Source organism: Lynx rufus, unplaced genomic scaffold (genome assembly GCF_022079265.1).
Source record: "Lynx rufus isolate CCGP_SWC_20201006 ecotype Redwood Valley unplaced genomic scaffold, mLynRuf1.p SCAF_10, whole genome shotgun sequence".
Taxonomy (NCBI): Eukaryota; Metazoa; Chordata; class Mammalia; order Carnivora; family Felidae; genus Lynx; species Lynx rufus.
The window spans coordinates 66,693,963-66,719,379 of NW_025814824.1; the positions used below are offsets into that span (position 1 = coordinate 66,693,963).

The 25,417-nt window shown below is 41.7% G+C and overlaps 1 non-coding gene across 1 annotated transcript; it reads left to right on the forward strand.

Annotated features, from left to right (window-relative positions):
* Positions 1 to 1,555: 1,555 nt before the first annotated feature.
* LOC124505560 (U6 spliceosomal RNA) lies at positions 1,556 to 1,658 on the forward strand. Its single transcript, XR_006960680.1, has one exon. It is a non-coding gene; the product is annotated as a U6 spliceosomal RNA (small nuclear RNA).
* The last annotated feature ends 23,759 nt before the right edge of the window (positions 1,659 to 25,417 follow it).

Sequence of the window (25,417 nt, forward strand, 5' to 3'; positions counted from 1 at the left end):
ACCCTTCTAGGTTCTTTGGCTGGTCTAAGAATCAATTAACATAGGACATATTAACAGGAGAAAAGCAAACATACAAATGGGACCCTTAAGAATATGACACCCATAGGCAATCAGACCACTGAGGTTTATATGCCATTCTGAGCTAAAGGAAAGCTCTAGAATGTCAACGGGGAGGAACACAACTCACAGAAAGAGGGGAAGAGCAATTGTTTGGTAAACAAATGTTTGCCTTACCCTGCAGAGCCCTCCAGGCTCTGCAGAGCTTTGCACCCCCCTTCACCCAGCAGTTAACCATTCCTAGTCCATATGCTTCATAGTTATCTCTGGTGCTAGTTCTCTTCCTGGATCAGACCCTCTATCTAAATTCTTTCAGGCACTTAAGGGAGAGGTAAAAGTTTTTTTAATCTGCCAGTATTGATTGCTTTCAGCTCAATAGAGTCCATATGCCAAAGTGGCACATTTTGTGGACAATTGTTCTGAATCCCTTCAATATGCATTGATCGGGCTTAACATTTCTTGGACCACAGTGCCAGGAAGTGGTGTTTTTGGTGTGAGAGGGAAGGAAACTGAAGTGCTAAGCCCCTTTGCAATCTTCAGTCTCCCTAGAGAGGCCTGGGCTACGTTCCCCCTAGAAAGGACCTTCTGTTTCCTGGAGTGGAACTAGGGTAGAGCCTAGGGGGAGGCCACGGGGCTATGTAGGCTGGCAAAATGCTTTCTTAAAGTTCCATAAGAAATGACATTGGGTTATGAGTTAAGAAAAAATATCAAAAACATGGTTAGTCCAGGAGACCACACAACGTGTCCTTTCAATATTCGTGTTAAACTGTAGATCAACAGGCCCATTCAAGAATTACATAATTTCTGGGCACCTGGGTGGTTCAGTTGGTTGAGCATCTGACTTCAGCTCAGGTCACGATCTCACAGTTCGTGGGTTTGAGCCCTGTGTCGGGCTCTGTGCTGACAGCTCAGAGCCTAGAGCCTGCTTCAGATTCTGTGTGTGTGTTTCTCTCTCTGCCTCTCCCCCACTTGTGCTCTGTCTCTCAAAAATAAATAAACGCTAAAAAATTTTTTTTTAATTAAAAAAAAAGAATTACATAATTTCTCATGAGAAGTTACCATTCCAGGACTTTACTACTTATTAGTAATTGGGGCTGAGACTCGGTGAGGTTGCATGCTAACTTGTACATCTGTGAGTAATAGAGATGCAAATGATTTCTGACTAGTAGATAAGATAACCCCAAAGGTTGTGATTTTATTGCCCCATAGGACAGTAAACCAATATTGTATATCTCATAATGACCTCATTCTGAAGTTCTTTTTAAAATTTCCTATAAGGGATTTCAGCTCAGGTCATGATCTCACTGTTTGTTAGTTCGAGCCTCGCTGTGGGTTCTGCACTGACAGTGAGGAGCCTGCGTTGGTTTCTCCCTCTCTCCCTCTCTCTCTGCCCCTCCCTGCTGCTGCTCTCTCTTTCTCTCAAAATAAATAAATAAACTTTTTTTAAAAAAATTAAAAATTAAAAAATAAATAAAATAAAATTGCCTATAAGTAGGGCTTGCTTCAGCAGCACATATACTAAAATGGGAACAATACAGAGAAGATTAGCATGGCCCCTGTGCAAGGATGATACGCAAAATTGTCTATAAGTATCTGTTTCTCATCTTACCAGTTCCCTCAATTAATGAGTTAAATAAAATCTTTGACTTGTGTTTATTCTATATTTTTGAGAGAGTCATGTTTTCAACTTTCGAAATTTATACTTTGACAGAGGCCTGCGATCAGTCCAGGGATAATGAGAATCCCTCTGCCTGGCCTTGTTCTCTGGCATTTATGGACCTTGGGAGCCTCAAAGGGAGTCTACCAGGTAGGAAAGGATTCCAGTGTATGGGACCCTGGGTCCTGTCCAAATACCACCTCCATGGTATCGAATCAAGACCACAAGCAATATATTGTTAAAAACAAAAACAAAAACAAAACAAAACAAAAAACAAAAACAAAAAACCAGAAGATTAAAATTCAATTATGTGCAACAAAATTAAGTAGTATTGGATAATAACCCAAAATATAAATATCCATGTGTTCATTCTGATATAAATAAATGACTGAGTAAATGAATTCCAGAAGAATTCCAAATCTTTTATATCAATACTCCACCCCTAAGGAGGAAGAACCTATCTCCCCACCTCTGAAAAAGTGGACTGCACATGAGTGCTTCCAAAGAGTACAGTATGAAAAGAACAAAAAAAGAGTAACTTTACGATAAAGAAACATGGCAAAACGTTAACTCAGCAAGGTGATCTGGGTGAACATCAACAGTGATAATATTCACCCTTGATACTATGTGATGAAAGCGCCACTTAAATTCTTTGGTCTTCCAAAAACACATACCCCTTGTCTAATCATGAGAAAACATAAAACAATTCCCAACAGAGGTACATTCTGTAAAATATCTGACCAGTACTCTTCAGAACATTAAAGATCATCAAAAACAAGGAAAGTCAGAGAAACTGCCCCAGCCAAGAGGAATGAAAGGAAACCTAACTACTGAATGTAACATGGTGTCCTATGTGGGATCCTGGAACAAAAAAAAAGGACACTAGGGAAAACTGAGGAAATCTAAACAAAGTATGGATTTTAGTAAACAATTAAATGTATCAATATTGGTTTATTAATTGTGACAAATGTAGCGTATTAATGGATGATATTATAACAAGAGAAACTGGATGTGGGGTGTATGGGAACTCTATATTACCTTCATAACGTTTCTGTAAATCTAAAGGTGTTTTGAAATAAAAAGTTTATTTAAAAATAAATCATGGGGTGCCTGGGTGGCTCAGTCGGTTGAGCATCTGACTTTGGCTCAGGTCATGATCTCATGGTTCATGAGTTTGAGCCCTGTGTTGGGCTCTGTGCTGACAGCTCAGAGCCTGGAGCCTGCTTCAAATTCCGTGTCTCCCTCTTTCTCTGCCCTCCCCTGCTCATGCTCTTTCTCTCTCTGTCTCAAAAATAAATAAAACATTAAAAACAATTTTTTTTTTAAATCATAATTGGAGTGCCTGGGTGACTCAGATGGTTAAGCGTCTGACTTTGGCTCAGGTCATGATCTCACAGTCTGTGAGTTCAAGCCCCACGTCAGGCTCTGTGCTGATAGCTCAGAGCCTGGAGCCTGCTTCGAATTCTGTGTCTCCCTCTTTCTCTGCCCCTCCCCTGCTCATGTTCTGTCTCTCTGTCTCAAAAATAAATAAAAAGCATTAAAAAAAATAAATCATAATACCACATACAGACTTTAAAAAGATTAAATTAAATCCCAATTCCATAGTTTATTGACTGTGACCTTGGATAGGTCATTTAACCTTTCTAAGTGTCATCCATAAAATAATAATACTATTATCAATCTTGCAAGATTGTTATGAGGGTGAAATGCAAAAACACCTGATTCCTTCCACCTTGACTTGAGGGCTATCAAAATGCACTTGAATGAACCCGGGAGGAAATGCACTCTAATTTGCCTGGAAACTATATATTTTTGCACCTCTTGAAACACTCTAGCAGTGCCAGGTACAAGGCCCACCTAGCACAAGCCTGAGTAAATGTAACTTGTAACCCCAGCAGCTCTCAAAATATGTTCTAGTGCCCTCCCAGTCTCTGAGGTTCTTGGTCTACAAAGAGGGAAAGCTGGTGTCGAAAATTCAGTTGAGTTTGCTGGGCTTACAGAGAAGAACAAAGCCCGAGTGGGTGTCTGGGGAAGGAGAACGGTCCTCACTTAGAATAAGCCTGAACTGATTTGGCAGATGATTAGCTAAGGAGACAGCCACACTTCTTCCCTCAGGGGCTTCTGTTTGGACGGGGTTGTCAAACGGGCGCACAAGGGACTGGAGTCCCTGGGAGTCCCTGAGAGTCCCTGGGAGCAGGCTGCCAGGCAGAGCTGGGATGCCCCCTGGCATTGCCTCTGTGGACCATGGACAGTGGGAAGATGAGAGTCTGATAAGCTGTCCCTCATAAGCTGTCCCTTTTCTTATCCTATTATCGTTCATGCTATGGTACTGTGTGCAATAGGTTTCTCACTGCACATTTCAGGGAACTTTGGAGGTGGTGGAACTGTTCGGTCAGACCTGACTCCTGTGCTAGGTTGGCATCAATATCTCCACAGTCTTCTTCACTAGGATTGAGACAGTAGGATTCTTAGAAACGGAGTTGTGCTTACACATGCCTGCTTTGTTGGAGATCCACACCAGAGGGCAGTATGGGTGCTCTGTTCTAGAGATGCCCTTTTTTCCTAGAGGGGAGAGCTGAGTAATGGGTCTTCTCATAGCACTTTCCTGAGAAACAAAAGAAAAATTTAGGTAGATTCATTTTCTATTGCTGTGGGATAAATTACCACAAACTCAGTAGCTTAAAACAACATTCATTTGTTAACTCACAGCTGTGCAGGTCAGTGGTTGACTGCTTTCACAACCACAGATAGGAGGCGACAGTGGGTGTGGCTGGCCGGAGGGAGGGATCCAGGAAATGTGGCACTATTACACTGGCGCCATAAACTTTGGCTAATGACCTCCATCATGCTACAGCCACTTCAGCTAAGGAAAAGAAATGGAAGATTCAGAGTCCTTGTGGAGAGCACAAGGTAGCAGCAACTCAGTGGGGATTTTGCTTGGTTTACAAACTTCTCTGGGTGTTCTGGAAATCTGACTTCAGATCAGAGTTTCATTTTCTGTGATGGGATAGTTGGGATTGTGTTCAGTTCATCAGTACACTGAAATTTTTTCTAAGTCTTAAAAAGAAAACAAACAACAACAACAAAAAACCCACCTTCTGACTCTAGAACTTTCCTTCTGTGGTCTAGACCCCCTTGAAGACTGTTCTTTAACCATTCTCTTTCCCAAGCTATCCTGAAAAAAAATGAACCTTTTCAAAATGCAAAAACAGGACTTTAAAATGCAAAACTAGGGATTCCCGGTGGCTCAGTTGCTTAAGCGTCCAACTTTGGCTCAGGTCATGATATCGTGGTCTGTGGGTTTAAGCCCCACATTGGGCTCTGTGCTGAGAGCCTGGAGCCTGCTGTGTGCACGCACACACGCTCTCTCCCTCTTTCTCTTTCAAAAATAAAACCATTTTTTAAAATTTTAATGTAAAAATGGGTTTTATGTAGGCTTAAAAGGAGTACACCCGAAAAGGGCGGACCTACATCGGCCGACTCCATCTTGTTCTGTGTCCTCCACCTTGACCACGCCTCCTCCCCTTGAGTAACCTCCCGCTCACCCTTCAAACTTGCCGATCAAAACACACCCGGCGACCTGCGTAACAGGATTCCGACCCTTCCCCAGTCAAGACCCTTCCCCAGCCAGTCCCATTACCTCACCAACTGCCCCTAGACCCCAATAAAACCTTTGTGCTTTTGAAACTCGCTCTCTCTCTCCGGTATCTCACTGCTGCATCGGTGCAGGTAGGAGATTGAGCTTGAGCTAGCTCGAATAAAGGCTCTTTGCTTTTGCATCGGACTCAGGTCCCTGGTGGTCTTTGGGGATCACGAATTCTGGGCATAACACTCCCAAGCGGAATCGAGTTTAGTTGTACTGTCCCAAGCTACAAGACAGAAAACATGAAGTCTGCCTTCCTCTAACTTTCCCTAACATACTGCATTTTTAATAATAAAGAATATGGGGCACCTGGGTGGTTCAGTCGGTTAAGCCTCAGACTCGGTTTCAGCTCAGGTCATGATCTCAGGGTTTGTGGTTTCAAGCCCTGCACTGGGCTCAGCACTGACGGTGTGGAGCCTGCTTGGGGATTCTCTGTCTTCCTCTCTCCCTGTCCCTCCTTCCTTCTGCCTCTCTCTCAAAATAAATTAATTAATTAAAAAAAATAGAAGCAGCTGCAGGCAGGTCTGTGTTCTCTCTTGGATGAAGACCTTTTTTTACAGCCAATTTTGTTAACCAGTTAGGAAGCTTTCCTTCTCTCTTACTTGGTATTTAAATTTTATGAGGTTCTACTGTTCAAATTTGGTAAAGAATCATATGCATTTAAGTAGTATCATTGGCCAGATATCGCTACCGACTTCTCTGTATTCAAGCAATCACAAGAGAAAGGGACTGTGAATGGGCTTTTCAAAGAAAAATTGCAAATGCTCCTCTATCTGCCTCTTTTGGTGATAGTCCCACTTACAGGATACGGTCATTAATCTACACCAGGAAGAGGATGCTAAATTTGGTGGAGAGTGGAGAAGATATTACAATGAGGAAAAGGAATTAACCTATAAAAGCTTTGTAAGTAAAAGGCTTATTACTTTGAGTTGACCTTGAGACATTTCATTGCCTACCTCTGTGCGGCCAGCTGGCTTCGCAATGGACAATAAAGTCTCCAAAAATACTTCATGTAAGATTGTTGTATGTCTTCCTTAATTTACCCTAATGATCCTGGGTGGGACATTGCTTCATAGAAAAGTAGAGTCTCGGGAGAGCCGTCTAGCTTAGTCGCTGGATTATCACTGGCTAAATTGTCACAAATAGCCAATTACCCGCCGCTTCCTTTTCGGCAGTCCTTCCTATGGTTGAGGCTACATCCTCCTTCCCTATCAAATCTGACTTTGTATTTCTCACTTTTATCAATGCATTTCCATTCAGCAACCAAACAGTCTTAGACTAATGGCACTGTCTGGTCAATCTGCCTGGCACATAGCGGACACTTAAAATTCATTAACTGAATCCAACACTTCCACCTTTACCTCTAAATTAACATTTTCTCTTAGCTGGATGGGACTTACTCCTTCCTTAGTCTAGATGCTGTTTTCTGTAACTGTACTGGAACTTGCCATATGAGTAAAGAAAAACTATCCCCCCTTTCACACACATTGCCCCACGCGGATGTCACATGCTTGTAAAGATCCTGGCATTCATTTTTTCAAACCCACCTTGAGAACAGCTACACATTAAGCTGTTGCTCCTCAGTTCCAAATGGACATTGGGTTTATTTAGGCTTCTTCTGACAAGTAAATTGTCAACACATATGGTTATTTTCTTTATTGACCTCACAGCTCTCTCCTTCAGGTTGACACCAAAGAAAACACTTTAAGCCTCTGGAAGTGTGAGGGCCCCGAGAGAAAGAGGAGAAAAGAACAAAAGACCAATAGGGAGGTACTGGGTGAAAAAAAAATAAGGTCTAGAAATAATCCCAAAGCAAAATGCCACATATAAGAAAACATTCTTGGGGCGCCTGGGTGGCTTGGTCGGTTAAGCGTCCGACTTCGGCTCGGGTCATGATCTCACGGTCCGTGAGTTCGAGCCCCGCTCTGGGCTCTGTGCTGACAGCTCAGAGCCTGGAGCCTCTTTCAGATTCTGTGTCTCCCTCTCTCTCTGTTCCTCCCCTGTTCATGCTCTGTCTCTCTGTGTCTCAAAAATAAATAAACGTTAAAAAAAATAAAAAAATAAATAAAAAGAAAACATTCTTGGCAATCTCAGCGTTCAAAATTAGAACAAACCTGGGGCGTCTGGGTGGCTCAGTCAGTTAAGCGTCTGACTTTGGCTCCAGGTCATGATCTCACGGTTGGTGACTTGGCGCCCTGCGTAGGGCTTTGTGCTGACAGCTCAGAGCCTGGAGCCTGCTTCGGATTCTGTGTCTCCCTCTCTCTCTGCCCCACCCCTGCTTGCTCTCTGTCTCTCTCTGTCTCTCAAAAATGAATCAACGTTAAAAAAAGTTTTGAAAACAAAACAAAATTAGAACAAACCTAAATGTCCAATGTTAGGGGAATGAGTGAATTACAATCTACTCAGGTAATGGAATATTGTGCATCCATTAAATGTTTCTTTTGAAGAATGTGCCACAGCAAAGAGCAAAAGTTTATGTAATGAAAACTTTTTAAAAAGCAAAACAAAATCCTATTGTGCTGTAAACTGCTTATCAAATGGTATGTCTGACAGAGGGAAGGGGAAGGAGTGGGAGTAGGAAGTGGGGGAGCCATGTCAAGGACAGAACCCCGAGGAACACCGATATCTGTAGAATGTCCCAGGAAGGGGTGCCTTCAAAGAAGACAGAAAAAAGTGAAGCAAAGAAGCCACGCAAAGGAGGGAACCAAGAGAGCATGAGGTCACAGGATATGGGAGAAAATGGGATGTCCAAGGTGTGAGCCATTTGTATCCAATTCTATACTTAGAATTTGGGTGAGGACCCAAAGAAGGAGATCCTAGTATAGGCATTTTGCTATGAGCCAACTTGAGCAAAGTGTCAAGAGGAACTTGGCAAGTTGGACAACATCCCAGAGTAAGGGAGAGATGGGATTTGAGTTGAGGTCGGCCTCTAGGCAAAGCCTATGCTCTCTCTCTGCCTTACTCTAGGCTGCCTCCCTGCCAAGTTAGAAATTTCTCCTGATATGTCTGATTTAAGAAGGATCAGTCAGTTGTATTTTCTATTTAAAGGGTACATTCTGCTAGAAGGACAGAAATGGGAGAACAGGGTGAGAGAATGGACCCCAGGGCAATTGATTAGTATGGGGATTGCAAACTCCGTTGCTCACAAAGCAGGTAAGGTAGAAGGGGAAGCAGCCTGGAAAACTGGAGCATGCTCACATCGCCTAAAGGGAGCAGGAGTGCAGCAACCTCATCCACTGTTGGATATTCCCATTTGTTTGGAGATGCCAGAAATCTGGATTTTATCTTTCTCTGTGACATTTTCAAATTTTAAATGCTAGGATCTAAATAAAAACATTTTTTAAACACTATGCAGACTAAATAAATCTGTGGAGTAGATTGGGCCCAAGTTTAGACCGCTGGCTTAGTATCTCTAAGGGCAGTTTGTCTTTAGGAACTACATCCTCAGTTGTGCTGATTCTATGCAAAGCTAATCCCCAGGCTACGGGGAAATCCCATTTCCTGGAGCAGGCCTCGGGTGGGGGCACTTCTTGGTCTTTCTTTCTGAGCTTGTCTCATTGGGCCCATCACTCAACTTTCTATGATGAATGCTTTGTTGGGTTCTGTTCCATGGAGTTAAAGGAGCATGGAGTGTCTCTCATCACAGCCCTTCTTCCCTAGGAAAATAAATGGCCAGCTCCCGGGAGTTAGGGATTTTTTTATGCAATGACTTTCCTCCACGAGATTTATTGCCGCAGCTTTGTGAGAGATTTGTAGTAAGTAGTGTTCGGGCTGTAGGTCTTAAATCCTCAATGCCACAGTCATAACTCTCCAGGAAGGAAATGATAGAAGATCACAGTAGCTAATATTGCATTATGATGATACTGTCTCTGCAGAAATGATTGCCGTCTTGCTGCTGCTGTCTTACTTAGGAAACGTGAGCTCTTCAAACGTGTTTGAGATATCTATCCCGGTGGTGCTCTGCGAGATCCTGAAGAACCTACAGACGAGGGGAAGAGAGCAAACATTTACTGAGTGTCTACCACTGCCCCTTTCACATATAGGGAGACTGAGGCTCACAGAAATTTAATAATTTTCCCAAGGTCTCCTGCTGTAAAACCTCTCTGATTACAAAGCAGATCTTGTCTACCATGCCACATGGAACATCTATTTTTACATATAGGAGATTGTCTAATGAATCAAAGTCGATAAGAGTGAATAGTGAAATATTATCCCCCTTTTAGGTTTAACCCGAATCTACTTCACTTTTAAATTCAGTGTACAGTGTATGTACGGGAAGTCCAGAAGATAAACAATCTGACTAACACCACAAGAAAACAGTCAGACAAACCCAGACTGTAGAATAAAGACAATCATCCCAGTCATTTCAAATAGTCAATGTCACAGTGAGAAATGTCAAGATGCGCTTCTAGTTTAAAGCAGAGTGAAAAGAGAAATGAACAAATGCAAGATATAAACCTTAATTGGATCCTGGTTCTAAATGGAACTACTGGATATAACATTTTGGGAACAATTGAGAAAATTTGAATATGGACTAGATGATATTAGAGATTGTTATTAGTTGTCTTAACTGTGATAATGGCATTGTGGTTATGCAAGACAACAGTCGTATTCTTAGGAGATATGTATGTACTGAAGTGCTGAGGAGTAAAGTATCATGATGTCTGACCTTCCATTTCAAATGAGTGAGAAAAAATTGTAACACATAAAATATTTATAAGTAAATAATGAATTTTAAAAAGAAACAAAATAAAAGTGTATACAGTATTGTAAATTGCTGAATCTAGGTGGTGAGTATCTAGGGAACCTGTGCACTATTCTTTCAACTTTTCTGTGCATTTAAAATTCTCCATAGTATAAAGCAAAAATGTACAAGTAAAAAACTTGATTGGACTAAGCTGCCTCAGAATGATAAAGCGGGGGCTATATTGAATAGAGTGAACGCATTTTGAAATTCCTTTAGAAGATTAAAAATATGGGGGCGCCTGGGTGGCTCAGTCATTTAAGCATCTGTCTTTGGCTCAGGTCATGATCTCACTGTTCGTGAATTTGAGCTCCACCTCGGGCTCTGTGCTGACAGCTCAGAGCCTGGAGCCTGCTTCGGATTCTGTGTCTCCCTGTCTCTATGCCCCTCCTCCACTCATTCTCTGTCTCTGTCTCTCTCTGTCTCTCTCTCTCTCCAAAAAAAAAAAAAAGATTAAAAATATGGACAAATTTATATAGCTTACAATTGGTGTTCATTAGAGTCAGCGAAAAAATATTTTCAAAGGATAAACATAGAAAACGATGGCCATATAAAAACATATTTGCTGGTGGACAAGAATTAAAACGGCATCTGTTTGGTTAGTGGAAATAGAGGTGATTTTTTTTCCCAAATTACTCTTGCTATATCATCTTTTCCATGAATATTATCATCAAAAAGTATGCTCATAGACCAAGACAGGAAAAGGTCATAACTCTTGCTATGGTGTGAGGTTACAGATGACTATTTTTCTTTTTTAAGAGTCATCCTTGGGGGCACCAGACTGGCTCAGTTGGAAGGACATGTGACTCTTGATCTCGAGGTTGTGAGTTTGAATTCCATGTTGGGTGTAGAGATTACTTAAATAAGTAAGTAATTTACTTATGTTTACTTATTTTTAAGAGAGAGAGAAAAAGAGAGAATGAATGGGGATGGGCAGAGAGAGAGAGGGAGAGAAAGAATCTGAAGCAGGCTCCATGCTGACAGCAGAGAGCCAGATAAGGGGATCAAACTCACAAACCACAAGATCATGACCTAAGCCAAGATCAAGAGGTGGATGTTTAACTAACTGAGCCACCCAGGTGGTCCCCCAATTTTTTTTTAAAAGAGTTATCCATGGGGAACCTGGGTGTCTCAGTTGGTTGAGAGTCCAACTCCTGATTTTGGCTCAGGTCATGATCCCAGGGTTGTGGGATCAAGCCCCCTGTCACACTATGCAAATGAGTATGGAGCCTGCTTAAGATTCTCTCTCTCTCTCTCTCTCTCTCTCTCTCTCTCTCTCAGCGCCTCTCCTCTACCTGTGCTCTCTCTCTCTCTAAAATTAAAAAAAAATAATAAAAATAAAAAAAGGAATAAAAAAGTCATCCTTAAAGTCCATTATAAAAAAATATCCTGTATCTTATATTTTTATAATCAGTACATGCGTTGAATTCATTGTGCTACTAAAAACAAATCATTCTGGGAATTTCAGCTCCATAATTGTAGCATGGTTAAAAAGATCTGGGAAAAATCTAGGGAAACAACCATAAGTGAAAATTAAGTAATTAAAAATTGAAAACAGTTCCAGAAAGTTTTGTTCATGAATGGTCAAGAAAATAGTTCCATCTAAATTATAAGAATGACTGTCTAAAATAGGGTTTAGCAAACACAGGCTGGCCACCTATTTTTGTAAATAAAGTTTTATTGGAGTACAACCATGCTCATTCATTTATGTATTGTGTATGGCAGCTTTCAGACTACAACAAGAGTTGAGCAGAGATGCTGTGGCATGCAAAGCCTAAAATACCACTAGCTGGTCTTTTATGAAAAAATCTGCAGTGGGGTGCCTAGGTGGCTCAGTCAGTTGAGCATTGACTCTTTTTTAAAAAAAAAAGAAAAAAATAATTTTTGATGTTTATTTATTATTGAGAGACAGAGAGGGACAGAGCATGAGCATGGGAGGGACAGGGAGAGGAGGAGACACAGAATCTGAAGCAGGCTCCAGGCTCTGAGCTGTCAGCAGAGAGCCCTATGCAGGGCTCGAACTCATGAACCGGGGAACTCATGAACCAGGAGATCATGACCTGAGTGGAAGTCGGGCACTTAACCAACTGAGCCACCCAGGGGCCCTGAGAGTTGACTCTTGATTTTGGTCATGATCTCACAGTTGTGAGATCGATCCTGCAGTGGGCATGGGATCTGCTTGGGATTCTCTCTCCCTCTCTCTCTCTGCCCCTCCCCCATGCACACTCTCCCTCTCTCAAAAATAAAAATAAACTTAAAAAGTTTGCTGAGCCCTAGTCTAAAAGTATCCATGTATATGAAAAAGGATTAAATGACAATACGGAAAAACAAGGTGGATGTATTATGGTGGGCATATTGTTGTAATATTTTATTCATAACTTTTAAAATTACATTGTTGGGGCACCTGCATGGCTCAGTAGGTTAAGCATCTGACTTCTGATTTGGACTCAGGTCATGATCTCATGGTTCATGAGATGGACCCCCACATCAGACTCTGTGCTGACACCGCAGAGCCTGCTTAGGATTTTCTCTCCCTTTCTCTCTTCCCCTCCCCCACTCGCACTCTCTGTCTCTCAAAATAAACAAATATTTATTATAAATAAATATAATAAATAAATAAAGTTACATTGTTGTTACAATGTGGTTTGTTCATTTAATAAATATTTTTAAGAAAAAATAATCGAATGAGATGTTGTTGTTTTTGCAATGCATGAAATCGTGAGGGAGGAAGCAAATAACAAGTATGTATTATATAGCTATTAAAGCTTGACACGGAAATTGTAATTTCCGAGTGACAAAGAAAATAATCAGAAATACAGGAGGGAAATTACTAAGGTAATTCTCCTAGGATTGTTCATAATAACAAAATAGTGCAAATAACATGTTAACTGTTAAATAAATAATGGTTTATATGATGGAGTATTACACAATCATTAAAAAAACAACACTTTTTAGAACATTTATTACTTTTGTAATCGGAAACAATTCTATTTTTGAAAGGCTGGGGAAACAATAGAAAATGTTCATGATAGTAATTTAAGCAAAATAAATCACAAAACATTTCAAAATAACTGTTTATAAGCATTATCTACATCTACATAATCTTACAAATACATAGAAAAATATCTGGAAAATATAAACTATACTCATCAACAGTGGTGTAGGAGGTGAAATTTGGGAAGACTTTTTGTTTCTCAATACAATTCTAGAGTATTTAATTTTTTTTAAAGCATGTATATCAAGAAAAGAAATATATATATCCATCTTTATTGTTTTAATTTTTTAAATTTAATTTTAAGTAATCTCTACACCCAATGTGGGGCTCCAACTCACGACCCCGAGATTAAGAATTGCATACTCTACTGACTGAGCCAGCCAGGCACCCCTATATATCCGTCTTTAAAAATAATACTTATTAGGGGCACCTGGGTGGCTCAATTGGTTAAGTGTCCAACTGTTGATTTTAGATTAGTTCATGATCTCACACTTTGAGATCAAGCCTCACGTCAGGCTCTGCATTGACAGTATAGAGCCTGCTTAAGATTCTTTCTCTCACTCTCTCTGCCCCTTCCCTGTGCTCTCTCTCTGTCTCTCTCTCTCTCTCAAAATAAATAAATAAACATTAAAAATAATAATATTTATTAAAATGTTTTCAATGACCTAGTTAAATGTTTATAAAAAGCCAAATGCCAAATTACAGAAAAAATATGATCTCAGGTTCAGGAATAAAACGTACAAAAACAAAGACCAAGAAAATATCAAAATATGAAGTGATGTACCACCTTGCACCTGTCAGAGTGGTTAAAATTAACAACACAAGAAATAACAAGTGTTGTAGAGGATGCAGAGAAAGGGGAAACTTTTGCGCTATAGGTGGGAATGCAAACTGGTGCAACCGCTCTGGAAAACAGTATGGAGGTTCCTCAAAAAGTTAAAAATAGAACTACCCTATGATCCAGCAATTGCATGACTAAGGTATTTACCCAAAGGATACAAAATACAGATTTGAAGAGGTTCATGCACCCCAATGTTTATAGCAGCATTATCAACAATAGCCAAATTATGGAAAGAGCCCAAGTGCCCATAAATTAATGAGTGGATAAAGAAGATGTAGTATGTCTATATAATGGAATATTACTCAGCCATCAAAAAGAATGAAATCTTGCTATTTGCAATGACATAGGTAGAGATGGAGTGTATTATGCTAAGCGAAATAAGTCAGGCAGAGAAAGACAAATATCACATGATTTCACTCATATGTGGAATATAAGAAACAAAACAGATGAACGTATGGGAAGGGGGAAAAAAAGAGAGAAAGGGAACAAACCATTAACAATAGAGAACAAACTGAAGGTTGCTGGAGGGGAGGTGGGTGAGGGATGGGCTAGGTGGATGATGGGTGCTAAGGAGGGCACTTATGATGAGCACTGGGTGTTATATATAAGTCATGAATCACTCAATTCTACTCCTGAAACCAATGTCGTCCTGTATTTTAACTAACTAGAATTTAAACAAAAATTTAAAAAATACAGGAACTATTACTTCTGAGAGACAGCATCGTGGATAATTATTACCGTATCTTTTTACACTGATGTCTATCTTCCTGATCTTCCTACAATGGACATGTATTACTTAGATAATCAGGAAAATTTTAATTCTTAAATCAGTAAGAATTTTTAAAAATAACTTCTTAGAGGAAAAGAATATTGTTGCAACTACTACCAATTGATATTACTAGACTTTTGGATCCCTTTATCTCTGTCTCTGTCTGTCTCTCTGTCTCTCTTTTTCACACACACACACACACACACACACATACACACACACACACACACGGTAATTCCTCACAATAATGACATACTATTAAACTCTACCAGGTCCCCCATTTCTGTCTCATATTTCCTGGCCTTCTTTTCTCATAACTTCCCAAAATCTTGTATGCCATTTGAACTCTACAGGTGAGAGAGAAAGGAAGAAGATGAAAACATTCGGGCATATATTTTCTGCAATTCTCCTGATATTATGGAAAGGATAAAATATCCAAGTCCTTATAATGGCCACAAGGCATACTTGAACTGTATCCTTTCCATGCACCCTTACCCCCTGACACATGCACTGCTCTGATCTCACCTTACCACTCTCTCCATCATTCTTAGACTTCCTTCAGGCCCCCATGCAAATTTCGTTATATTAGGGGACAGCTAACAGGCTTTCACCAATTCCACCAACTTCGTTTCAAAGTGTTAGCAAAATATGCTGTATTAAATCTGAATGAAATCATCATAAAAGTGAAAAATCACTCAATAGTCACTTTCCAAGATGGCCTCCTGATATCTGGATAGTCTTCTCCCACTGACTAGGGTTGACTTGCATAACCAGTAGGATACTGCAGACATGACAAGGTAGCTTGCAAGGCGAGGCCATAAGAGACATTGAGACCTCCACCACACTCTCTTGGATTACTCACACTGGAGGAAGAGAGTCCCTACTACAGGGAGACCCATATGGGTAATGAACTGAAGTTTCCTACCAACAGTCAGCATCAACTTGCCATTAACACATGTAAGCCACCTGGGAAACAAATTGACCAGCTCTAGTCAAGCCTTCATATGGCTGTTTTTCTGGCCAATATCTCAGCTTCAATTTCATGAGTGACCTCGAGCCTGAACTACCCGGCTAAGGCACTCCCAAATTCCTGACCCACAGATACAATGAGGGATTAAAAACAATCCTTACTGTTGTTTCATCCACTAAGTTTGGGGGTTAATTTGTTATACAGCAATGGAAAATTAATACACTCACTAACTTAATTCTTAAGGCCTTTTAATCCATATAGCTCTAATTCCTTTAAGTGACCCACCCATCAGCCTAAGTCCACACAAACTCAGGCAAAGAAGTAGACCACTGTTTCTCGGATTGTCCAAAGTACCATTCTCCACTTCTTTTCCTACTTCCCAGGGTCTCAAGGGCCCATCTGTCTCTACATCTCAGCAAATGATACTTCTCTTGCAACAGGGTTGGGGCAGATTTCAGCCTGCACATTCTCCCATGTTTCTGTTAGTCTCCATCCAGAGCCTTGCCCAAAAGTCTAAGGGAGGAGACATTCCTCATTCTTGCTCCCACCCCAGCCTTAGAATCCAGGTAATCTAGGCTGGCCATACCTATCCAGCCCTGCCTGGGGATGGGTAGGGGCGGGGGTTGAATGGTTTACATGGGAAGATCATCTGAATGATTCTCCCTCAACCTGCTGGCTGGGCCAGACTTTACAACCTCGACTACTGCAGTGATAGACAGCAGCCCCATCTCCACAAAGAAAGAACAGTTTTCATGTAGAGAGAGTCAGTCTTGCTCATTTGCCCTCTTTTTTTTTTAAGTTTTGTTTATTTTTTTAGTAATCTCTACACCCAATGTGTTGTTGAACTCACAACCCCAGATCAAGAGTCACGTGCTCTTTTGCCTGAACCAGCCAGGTGCCCCAGCCCTGACTCTTTCATCACCAGTGTTCTTTAGTCTCTCAACACTTCTCTGCCTCCACCAGCTAGCTTGAGTTCCATTAAGAAACATTCTCTGTAGAATGCCTCTCTGGTTCAGTCAGTTGAGCGTGCAACTCTTGATATCGGGGTTGTGAGTTTGAGCCCCATGTTAGGTGTAGAGATTACTTAAAAATAAAATCTTTAGGGGCACTTGGGTGGCTCAGTCGGTTAAGCATCCGACTTGGGCTCAGGTTGTGATCTCGCAGTTTGTGACTTGGAACCCCACGTTGGGCTCTGCACTGGTGGTGCAGAGCCTGCTTGGGATTCTCTGTCTCTTTCCCACTTGTGCTCTTTCTCTCAAAATAAATAAATGAACTTTAAAAAAAAAGGATTGAAAGGGGCACTTGGGGTGGTTCAGTTGGTTAAGCATCTGACTTTGGCTCAGGTCATGATCTCATGGTTTGTGAGTTCGAGTCCCACATCAGGCTCTGTGTTGACAGCTCAGAACCTGGAGCCTGCTTCGGATTCTGTGTCTCCCTCTCTCTCTCTCTCTCTCTCTGCTCCTCCCCTGCTTGCACTCTGTCTCTCTCTCTTTCTTTCTGTCAAAAATAAATATTTTAAAAAATTAACAAAAAAAAAGATTTAAAAAAACCCAAATCTTTAAAAAAAAAAGAAACATTCTCCATATGTAGAGAATGAGCCCCTGATTCTAACATGCATTGTGTGTGTGTGTGTGTGTGTGTGTGTGTATGCATGGTGTGCGTTTGTATCTGCCTATATGCTGTAACTATATATCTCTGTGTATTGTACGCATATATGCTTTGTGTGTCTATATGTATGTTGTGTATGTTTGTATGCATGTCTTGTGTGCATAGGGGTTGTGTATATCTGTATTATATTGCATGTATATCTGTGTTGTGTGTGTATATGTCTCTATGCATGATATGTGTATACATGTGTGTGTACTTATGCATGCATCCAGCTTCACCAGCCTGGAATTCATACAATCTCCCTCCATAAGGATGCTCAAAATAAAACCGATTCCTAATTTTGATAAGTGTACCATAGTTACATAAGATGTTGGCATTAAGTGAAGCTGGATAAAGGGTATACAGGAACTCTTCTGGAAATCTAAAACATTTCCAAAAAAGTTTTTTTTAAAAAAAGCTATTACCCAGATTAGTAAGAAATTCAATCTTTTCCTCTTAGGTCTGAAATTCCTAGGGGTACTTAACTTTAGTTCAGAGGCACCACACTCATTGTGACTTCCTCACCGGGGGAGGTGGAGTCAGGCCTGATGCCTGCATAAGTACGGTCCAGACGGATACTCTCCAACTTGCCAAACTGGCATTCCAATTTGCTAAACCTGCAGTGTGATTGCCAACGATCCAGATCCCCTTCCATACTTAGTATACTAGAACATTTTTTTAAAGATAAAAATAAAAGAGAATTCTTAGGAAAAAAAAAAAAAAGAATGAAGCACAGATTGAAGGGCCAGCAGTTAATTTAAGGCATAACTGCATTTTTAAGAAACCAGAGGAGGAGATGGGTCTTATGCCTGACTTTGAATGTTCAGGTCTAAACTGGGCAAAAGGAGGCCCCAGAGACAGAGGAGCAGAAAGCTGCCCACTTAGCGGACTTAGGCCTTAGGTATTCAAACCCTTCCTAGACCTGTGTGTTGCCATGGGCCTGATAGTTTACAGATGGTTATCTTGTGTTTAAATATTCTTTCCTCCACTTCTACCCCACAAGTCAATTAAGACTTCTTTGGAGAAGAGTGGATCTGCCCTGCCTGCCAGGCTGGAAACAGAGTGCTCAGCTCCTGGGGGGAATGTGGTCTTGTCCTCCTCTCAGCTCACTAAGCAACCTGTTGACAAGCTTATAATTACCAGAACTGTGTGCTACACAATGAATGTTCTTGGGGATTTTAATGATCGAAGTGAATGAACCTGCTTCAACATTTGGAAACGTGCTTGAGGAGAATAATTGCTTTAAAGTGTTTCATAAATTGTTGCTAGGAGACCACATCAAGATGGGCCTTTTTTACTTACAACTTGAAGTTCAACTGGCAGGAAATTCTCCCATTGAAAATATAGATGAGCAAACAGAACAATTCAGAAAAGGTTGGGCGGGGGCCGGGGGGAGAATGACAGAAATCCACTAGCTACTAGAGAAAATCTGTCCCCTGAAACAAAATGGAGAACAAGAGGTGAGATGATGTTGGTGACAATTATGAACTTGCATCTCAGTTCTTACTAGGAATATGATCTTGGACAAGTTCTCAGTTTTATCTGAAAAATGGAGTTATTCTCAGTTTTATCTGAAAAATGGGGTTATCAATAGCTCACTCATAGGATTAGAGATCACGAACATGTGAATGAACTAAGCATGATACTCCCCCAAAAGCAGTCCTGACACAAGGAATTGGGTATAGGTGGTTTATTTGGGAGATAATCTCAGGAAGTTCAAAGGAGACAGCGAAGAAGATAAGATTGCAAAGGGAAAGAAGTCAATAAAAGGTACATCAGTGACTAGGAAAGCCCACTATAGATCAGTCCTCTGAAGGGAAACCTCTGAAGGACCACATGGAACACATCTCAGGATTCTCCTGCTGAGGGATGGGGAAGCTGAGATATTTATCCATTGACTCTTTTCTCTCAGTGGTTGAGGGTTGTCCCTAGGAGCAACCTTAAATAACCGGCACCTCCACAATGCCCTGAACAGTCTACTAATTTCTCGTGGAACAGGAGAAAACCCTCAGAAAGAGAAGCAGGAAATTATGGGCATGTGATGTAGGAACCTGCCAGTGTTACCAAGAACTGTTCCACTCCATCCGCATTTGAGCCCAGAGATGAACCAAAGGGATGCGGGTAGGGACGTCAACAGAATCTGCTACACTTAGGATTCAACAAGGTAAAATTAGTTGATGATGACGAAATCAATGTCAAATAAAAACAGTGATTCTGTTAATGTTGCTGAATCTAATAAAAGTTTACTTTATAGCAAGGCTGGCAGTGATGACATTTTCTTCTTTTTTTCTAGACTTCCAAGCAGATACAAAATAGCCTGGAACGTAGGCAAGTTTTCCATACTAGTGTGGGCAAGAAATGGTTGACTAAATCCTTTATATATAGCAGTCTCTTGTGGACCAATGTCTGGGGGATCTGGAACATTCTTAGGGATTCAACTGGACTTCAGACTTCAAGCATTATTTTTGAATTTAAATTTAAATTGTATTTGGAAATTACATTCCTATTCTGCATGGGTCAGGAAGGAAGTTTTCAGCTACTTCCTGTCTAGCAGTCCCCCCTCTGCCTAACAGCTGTTTGCCATCTGGATCATTAGGAAGTCAGGCAGGGCTCAAACTTGGCGTGCAAGAGCAAAAGCAGGTCAATGTTATCCTCCAAAGTTTTGCCAGCATGTCTGTTCTCCACCCAGCCCTGAGAAGAGCTTTAGCAACATCATGATGTCCCCACAGCATGGAAATGGAAATGGAAAGCTATGTTGGCAGCATAAACAGGAAGCAAGGGGATAAGGCAGGGCACTACCTTAGGAGGGGACAAAAAAAAAAAAGGCTGATGATCCCTCCCCCCAATACTTCCAGGCTCCAGTTCCCCTGCTAGGAATCAGACAGATGAGATATGGAAAGGAAAAAAAGTCAAGAAGGAAAGAAAAATAAGCAGGAGAGAGATAATCAGACATTATATGCCTCCTGATGGAAGAACCCAGTACCACTTATGAAGTAGTCTGACTAAAAAAAATGAACCTGAGTTTGATCAAGACTCTAGTTTTTTTGTTGTTGTTTTGTTACAGGAGGGCGGGAGAGACACTGGTCCTTGTCTCACCAAGTTGAAGAATGAATCTCAGGGACAACAGAGAGTGAGCAAAGCTAACAGAGTTTATTGAGGGAAAGTACAAAGCTCTCAAGAGTGAGAGGGGTCCCGACTGGGTTGCCGCTGAGGATTTCTGTCCCCGACTTTTCGCTGGGACCTTATCAGAAAGTTTGTGAGACTTCATGCATGGCACCTCGAGCAGCTCAGGCAGGTGCAGAACATGTTGATCTCATCCTCTTTTTTCCCAAACGCTGCTGCCGCTTTCTCAGTCTCCCACTTGTAGCTGCAGCCGCCTCCCTGAAGGTCCCTTATGTCTCCCTGCCTAATGTTAACCCTTTCCCTATTCAGTTTTTCTTAGGTTTATTATTTTGGGGTGGAGGGGGGAGAGAGCAGGGGATGAGCAGAGACAGAGACGGAGAGAGAGAATCCCGAGTAAGCTCCATACTCTCAGCACAGAGCCCGACGTGGGGCTAGAACCCAGGAACCATGAGACCACGACCTGAGCAGATACCAAGAGCTCTGGTGCCCCAAGACTCTAGTTTTAACTGCCAATGTACAAGAAATGTAGAGGACACAGTAACATGTTAATGCCACCACAGGAATGGATGTAAAATCTACACTGTGGGAAACTACAGAGTGAATCACCAGGTTTCAACAAATAAAGGGAAACATGTAGATTAAAAGAGACTTAAAAGATATATTAACTAATTGCAACGTGTGGATCTTACTTAAACAAGAAGGATGATTTTAATCTTTATCTAGACTATTAAAAATTATGAGTATATGAGAAAGGAAATGTGACTACTGACTGAATATTATGATAAATATATTTTTAATTACTTGGGTCAGTGACAATAGTATTATTTACAAATAAACTCCATATCTTTTAAAAGTACATAATTAAATGCTAATGGTGAAATTATAGGATGTCTGCAATATTCTTTAGAAAGAACACAGTGGTGGGAGCGGATGTGCCGGCTTGGTTATGAGAAATGAAGAACACAGGGGGCTCTTAAGCTACTCTGTCTACTTTTGGGTGTGTTTGAGATTCTCCACAACAAAAGAGTAAAAGTAAAAATGAAACAACAAAACCCAACAGGCTACCTTCAGGTCTTAACCAGAAGGCCTGTAAAGTCTGTTTCAGCAGGAGGTGGGTTTTGGATCTGAGGTCATGCTCTGCTTGGGAGGAAGCTTTGGTTTTCCAGCTCTAACAAAGCCAGGGGGTGCGGGGTGAGGTTCAGGGTGCAGGGGGCAGAATGCAACTTCTCAGATTGACCCTTGATCTTAGGGATCTAGCCCCATGCCCTGTGGCCTTCACTCCACTCCCAGGGGACCAGCCTGAGGGTTTTTTTTTTTCTTCATTAAAACTAGCTTTCTACCCCAGACACATGAGAGTGCCAGGAGTTACTACTGCAGGTGTGGCTACATTGTTACTATGATTGAGGCAGAGCAGAATTCGGAATGTAACTTGGAGCCATGTAAGTCTCCTTACACTAAAACTACATCATGAAGCTAAAAATACCACCAAGAAATAATATGATAATAATGATGATGATGACAGCTAATGTTTATTGCGAGCTGACTTTGGGCTAGGCACTTCATCTGTGTCCCTTGTCACAACTTTGATTACTATCCCTGTTTTACAGACAAGGAAAGCCGCCTTAGACAGGTTATGTAATTACCGGAGTTTGCACAGCTGAGATGTAGCAGAGCTGGAACTCCAACGTGCTATATTAGTTTGCTGGGACTGCAAACAAAGTATCACAGGCTAGGTGACTTAAATCGTCCAAAGTCATTTTCTCACAGTGCTAGAAGCTAGGTCTGAGAGCAAGCTGGACTTGGGGTTGATTCTTCTGAAGGGCCACCAGGGAAGGATCTGTACCAGGCCTCTCTCTTTTCCAGGCAAAGCCATTTTGATCTCTGAGAACCTCATCTTCTGCCTCAGATCCCCTGACTCTCATGTCACTGCACAGGCTAACCTCTCTGCCTCGAAGGCCTTTCCTCATACATCTGCTAACTCCTCCTCTTATTCCTCCAAAGCTGACAGCAAGGACCACCACTGTTTGGAAGCCTTCCCTAACCTGCCATGGTTTCATTCCTGGAGCCTAAAGGCCTCTCATCTGGAGAGACAGGGGTAGTATCTCAATCTCTATGGAATCCCCAGCTCTGGGCGCGACGTGTCACAGTAGGGAGGGAATGTTTGACCATTTGATCCCTTGCCTCACTTAAAGCTAGCAGCACCGCAGACCCCTGAGTGGCGGTTGTTTGCCTGGACCTTGAACAATCCCTGTGGCTTTGTCCTCCACCCTTTAAAAGCTGTTGATTTCCATTGTCTAGTCATCCTCTGACTCGTGGCTGACCAAGCCCTGGGCACCATGCCCATTTCTCCAAGCCCACTGTTACCCTCAGCCTGTCATGTCACAGTGTGATAGAATAATCCTCCTTTCACCTGCCTCTATCAGTGCTCCTTCTCTATCTCAATGTACAGGGCAGGACAGAAGACAGTGTGTGCGTGTGTGTGTGTGTGTGTGTATGAGAAAAAGACAGAGAACCAGACTGGTGTAAGCTACAACACACACACACACACACACACACACACACACACACACACAAAGCATGCCATGGGCTTATGAAACTGAAAAACCCAGGGGTACTGTTTAACTTCAGTCCAGACACCAAACTCAACCTCCTCACCCATCTCCACAAGATAATCGTGCATGCCAAACATTTCATTCATTTGGTACATTTTAGCAAAGACTCCTGCATCACCATGAAGGGTTACATCCTGTGGCAGACATCCTTCTGCCTTAGCATTGTGGTTGCACACTCTCTCCCCAGCCCCTCCCACTCCCTGCCCTCCCCCTTCTCCCCGCCCCCTCTTAGGAGCAATAGAATTCCTCTCCTTGCGTCATGCAAACAGTTTAACAGACATTTTTTCCTTGATGGAGAAGGCCCGTGGGACTTCACCTTCCACCCCAAATGTCATTTCAAAGTATTTCTTCTAATCAAATAGAAAGCTCTCCCTAAGGGAGCTCTGGTGACCAACATTTTCTCCACCTCATTACTTGCCAGTCCTCACGGTCTGCCATTTGGATAAAGTATGTACCTCAGGCCCCAAACCAGAAGAGCTGATGATTAATAGAGCAGAGGGCTTACTTACAGGAAAGCATCCCTTGGGTGAGAAGCCTGTCTAATTCATCCCACCGTGTCACCACAGAGCCCAGAACAGTGTCTGGCACACATAATGCATATTTGATACAGTTTATGGAATATAGAGTCGTTTGAGTGATTAACCAGCATCTCTTATGAGGCAGGGAGAAGATGATACACAACATTTGGAAAACAGCAGGGCTTGGGAGGGCCCAGGAGGGCCAGAGGCCGGGCAAGATGTGCGTGAAGGGAGTCATTTACATTTCCTCTCTTGGGTAGAAGGTGGTTTCTTATACCTAGAAAATGTGTCCATTTCCCTTCATTTGGTGCCTTCTGTAACTACATATTTTTTTTTATATCCTTGCTTTTTATTTCATTACATTTATTATAACTACATGTATCTTTGTTTTTTATTTCATTTGTTTTGGAAATATAAGCCTAGGGGAGCTATTTTAAAGAGAATTCAGATGTTCTGAACTGACCCAAGCTGATTTGACTATCCAGCAACTGCCAGTTCCTTGGGTAAATATCAGTCACCTCTGGTGCTTACAGATGGGTGGTGGCATACATCCTCTACCTTACAACCTCCACATCAGGTGAGGTTTTAAGACCAAGTCCTGCCAAAGCTACACATTTTTACTAGCCAGCAGGTATAAGAACAGTCCTACTACTGGTTCTTGAGGCTTTCCCCAAAGAGTCACACATCTGATTGCATCTGTGGCACATTCCTTGTCTTAGGTACAAGTAATGTAAGCACGATCAGTTCTGTGGTAGACACAAGGTGATGATAGGACCAGCCAGTCTTTTGTAGAGTCAAGCCACAGAACTGGTGAAGAAGAGATACGCAGGACCAAGGGAACACTAGACCTCAGTTACTGTACAAAAAGTCTGACCACTGAGCTTGCTAGAGCCACAGACCCATCCGTATTAGAGCAGTGGGGCTTCTATCTTTAACCAACCATATGCCTTGGACCATTGTTCATTTTACCCATTCAAAAATATTTCTAACATTCCTTACGCAAATTAAAAACTTTCAGGTGAGATTTTGATGAGGATATTCAAAGTGTTATATAGCCATCTTTGGATTCTTAATTCCCAAAGAGGGAATTTCAAAAGCTAACCACCTGTCCCAGGGTATATATTCGAGTTCATTTGTACACATCCATATTATGCCACGTGTAAAAAGTATTTGTAAAGTAAATGACCATGCAGACCATGTAAAAAAAAGAAAAAAAGCATAGAGTACTATTTTTCATCTAAATTAGAGAATAGTACCTCTTCCAAGATGGGACAGAAGTTGTAGGGCCACAAGGGGGGTAAAAGGCCCCTTTCAGTAGGGACAGTAGCAGGAACCCAAGTTGGAGAACTTCAGGGAAAAGGGAAGATGCAGAGATGGAGTCTGGCTGAAGGTCAGCTGACAATCCAGAACTTTCTCTGCTTCAACATTAAATGACTTGTGTTTGTTTTCATGTTGGAGGCTGCTCCATTCTCCCCAGACTTGAAAGAACTAATTTCAGCCCTCTTTTTATAACTCCCCTCTTTAGAGGGGGCGGTTTATTCTCCTGCTGTCAGCACAAATGTAAAAATTAGGAACACATCTGATTGCACCTGTACTTACCCACTTGCAGCCACAATTAGCCATAAGCACTCTCCAAAAATGGCAAAAGCAGTTAAGCATGCCTGCAATTAAGTAATTGTGGGCATCATTAGTTGCATCGTTAGTCACATGAGTAACTTTTATGGTCACCATGACTACCTTCTGATACCAAATTACTCACCCAACGAGGGAGCGCTTGGGCTGAAAACTGATCCCCCCCTTCTCCAATTTTGTGAAAATTGTGTGCTTTCTTCCCCCTAATT